The sequence below is a fragment of the Zeugodacus cucurbitae genome, chromosome X (genome assembly GCF_028554725.1).
Source record: "Zeugodacus cucurbitae isolate PBARC_wt_2022May chromosome X, idZeuCucr1.2, whole genome shotgun sequence".
NCBI lineage: Eukaryota > Metazoa > Arthropoda > Insecta > Diptera > Tephritidae > Zeugodacus > Zeugodacus cucurbitae.
This window is the reverse complement of record NC_071672.1, coordinates 27,013,834-27,017,959: the sequence shown is the minus strand read 5'-3', so window position 1 is coordinate 27,017,959 and position 4,126 is coordinate 27,013,834.

Below are 4,126 nucleotides of genomic sequence, written 5' to 3'. Positions count from 1 at the left end.
TTTCATGTCAGGAAAACTTCTCTTTCGAGTCAATGAAGTGACAGAAATCTGTTGGAATCTGTTAATCCATCGAGGTGTCAACTGCGACCCTACCATTTCCAACTGCTTCTACAATCGCAATTTGATATTGTTGCAAAAACACTCATATGTTAATTGTTAATTGGCGATTCTTTATGTGTCACCACAAATTAAATGATTTTAGGCATGCGATTTGAGGCATGCTGACGGGCTACAGTAACAGTTGATCCAGGAATAATTGGAAGAGTCTGGCGTAAATCACCTACTAACAGAATTTCATCGACAATCAAGATCTTTTATTTCAAGGCCGAATGTGCCGTTTGTTTGCCTACTAACAGGTGCCAAGATGCCCCTATTCCCGAAAATGACTGAAATTGGTTCTGGAATTACATCAGCCCTCATATACTATATATGATGATTTTCTATTGGACTTTATGCCGAATATATAGGTCAAATTATGTGTCCTCTTAATAAAATTACATCAATAAATTGCGAGAGTATAAAATATTCGGTTGGACCCGAACTTAGCCTTTCCTTATTTGTTACAAATTGTTTTTTTTTCCTAAAAAATCTACTTTTTTCATCTGATGAAATGTATTGAAAATTAAAAATTTTGATATGAAAAGTTAAACGAAAAAATTAAATCGTTCAAGGACACGTCAAATAAATTACGAACAATTTTAAAAAAATATATATGAAATCGGTTGAAAACTCTTTCTGCAATTCGAGTCACAATGACTTTTTCGGGAAACCATGATTTCGAGATAAATACGTTTAAAGTTTTAAGTACAATTTTGTCTAGTGAAGCGGATCGATATAAAAAACGCTATAACTTTGCTTCTAGTGCTTAAATCTCTATACAAATTTTAGACATTTTTTGGCCGACTTCAACATATAAAACCCCTTAAAACACTTCACATTATTATCATATTTTGTTATTATATAATACTTTTAATATGTTTAGTGTGATATAAGCACATAAACCAGAAGAATATCCAATATTTGTTAAATGTATAAATTGATACTAAATTTAATGTCTAATATCTTAATACATGTACCTATACTCGCGTACCTGAAAGATGAAAAAAAAAGAAAAAAACAAATAAAATTTAAATTCAATTAACAAAGTGAATATAGAACTCTTTTTTTTCTGGAAAAATATATTTCTCTTTTGTTACTTACACACTCCCCCGTCCTCTTCGGCTTCGAATTAGGTTTGGTCCATTTTACTCAATTTGGTCCATAAATAAATCGTCAAACAGCATTCGTGATTATGACTGCAGAAACAGGGTTGCAATTATTTTGCTACGACTTGTTGCATGCATGTAAACATGGGTTTTGGTGTAGCATATTTTTCAGCGACATATTGCGTATTTTATTTTGCGTGTGTTTTGTTGTTGTGATATTGCAAAGATTGGAAAACTTTACAATCCGTGCACCGTGCATGAGTTTTGCAAGAACAAGAGAATAAATTTAGTAACCAGTGAAGATATCGAGCTTGTATAATAATGCACTGGTGCATTTATTTGAATTTAACCCTTTACATTTATTTGTCCTCCCCTCCTCATTTCATCACACACATTTCTTTCCACCATGAAACAGTTGGTATTGAAAATGAAATATCGAAATCCCACAATTTCCCCGCCCATAAAATGGACTTTACCAAATTAGATTTTACATGAGGTAAGCCCAACTGCACGAATGGACTGATAACTACGATGTTCCATATTTACAATTACGTGACTCCGCCAGATTGAATCCTTCTTGCAATCGCAGCAAAAGCTACATTCATACATACATACATATGTGTGGATCGTCTTCGTAGAAAGGTTGCAGTTCTATTGCATTGCTGCCGACATGCCGCTCGTCGCTCTAAACCGAAGAAAACTGTACATGATAATTTGATTGTGTAATATGTACATATACAGAGGTAGTCAAAATTATTTACACATCGAACGTTTTTTTACAAGTTTTACACAAAAAGTTTTTACTTCTTGTTGTTGTTGTCGCAGGGTATCAAAATGCTATGTTGTTGTAAACCTTGATCTATCCCTGAGCGAATGAAGTCGGTTTGGCAAGAATTGCTATAAATATGGCGGAGAAATAAGCAAATGAACAGAAGACTCGCAGTAGTCAAAAGTATTTACACAATTCATTTTTGCGTCAAAAGTATTTATACACAACTTTAACTCTATTATACTGTTCTTATTTATTGATAATTTTAATGTTCAGTATAAGTTCCTATTCTAAGGCGATAAATTCATAATTGGTTACATTACCATTGGCATCAATAACAGCCTGTTTTATGGTCCGAATTGATTCAACCCAATTGTGCGCTAAGTTAACAGTTAACTTAGACCAAATGTCGGTAATTTCGTCGTTTTCAGTTATTTTATCAATCAATTTTATCCTCTGATATTTAACGAAACCCCAAATATTTATACTCTCGCAACAAAGTTGCTAGCAACAAAGTTACTAGAGAGTATTATAGTTTTGTTCACATAACGGTTGTTTGTAACTCCCAAAACTAACTACGAGTTAGATATAGGGTTATATATACCAAAGTGATCAGGGTGATGAGTAGAGTTAAAATCCACTTCAAATTGAGTAAAAATTAAGATATCTTAATGAAACTTGGCACACCTATTTCTTGGCACCATAGGATGGTTGCTTTCGGAGGAGCAAAATAGAACCATTGCCACGCCCAAAAAATGGCGAAAACCGAAAACACATAAAGTGCCATAACAAGCCATAAATAAAGCTATGGAAATAAAATTTGGTATGAAGGATCGCACTATGAAAGGGCATATTTGGATGTAATTTTTTGGGGAGGTGGGCGTGGCCCCGCCCCCAAATAGATTTTTTTATACATATCTCGGAAACCAATAGAGCTATATAAACCAAACTTTCTGCAGTCGTTTTTTTCAGCCACTTCTTAATACAGTCCAAAAATGAAAGAAAAAGGTTGAAAATTACTAAAAGTGGATTAACAACTTTCCAACTTTCAATGGACTTTATACAACATATATGACGAATATGTGGGTCAAATTGTGTATTATATAATATAAATAGTGTTAAATAAATAAATTGCGAGAGTATAAAATGTTCGGTTACACCCGAACTTAGCTCTTCCTTACTTGTTTCAATATAGTTTTGGTCAGGGCTGTGCGGAGGTCAACTTGATTTATTGCATTTAAAATATTTGTAGGTAAAGATCCTTCATGAACTGGAGTACTGTCCTGCTGCAAAATGTAGTAAATAGTTGGAAAAGGCCGACTAACCACTACAATGGCATGGTCATATGAATTCTGATATATCCGGATGATTTAGGGTCCCTAATTTAGTAGCAAATATCCAAAACTTAAGTAAGGTAAACTTCCCCAAAAAATCAGCATGTCACCTCCGACTCTCTTTAGCGCCTAATCTGCATATTTCTTATTTTCACGTGATAAAAGCAAAATTCAGCATTATCTCTCCACGACAAGCTCCAGGATCTAATTTAAGGCAAATTACTGGCATATCGGTTTTTTATTTTCGGAAATATTGACCAATTTTTGCCAAACGTCAAGTATTTATGTTAACTTTTTTAATGTCCTGAGCAGTGTAGCATCATTGACTGTTCATGCAATATGCTGATTCGATGCTGCTGCAATATTAACAGAACTAATTGTGGGATTTTGTATGACAGTTCCTACTAATCTTATGCATCTTTGAGTTATCACAGGTTTCCGCAAAGTTATCTTTAAATTGCCCTTGCAATATTTCTCGTCCTTTTTTAATAACATTATAAACAGTATTCCATCAAATTTTATAAATTTTAACTAACTCCGTAGCCGAAACCCCAGTCTTAAACTTAGTAACAGTCTCCGATGTAGTTATAATCGATAATTCCTTTGCCATTTGACAATAGTACTCAGAATAGTTCGTAACTATGGTTCAAGATGTTTTATATTTCATTTTCGATATGTAAATAATTTTGAATACCTCTGTATGCTTTAAATTGTGCAGTATAAGCTGTAATATGAATTAAGCTGAGTAAGCTATTTAACTGATGAGATGTATAATATTACGATTCTTAACTTATAAAGTTTCTCATACGTAAAATATT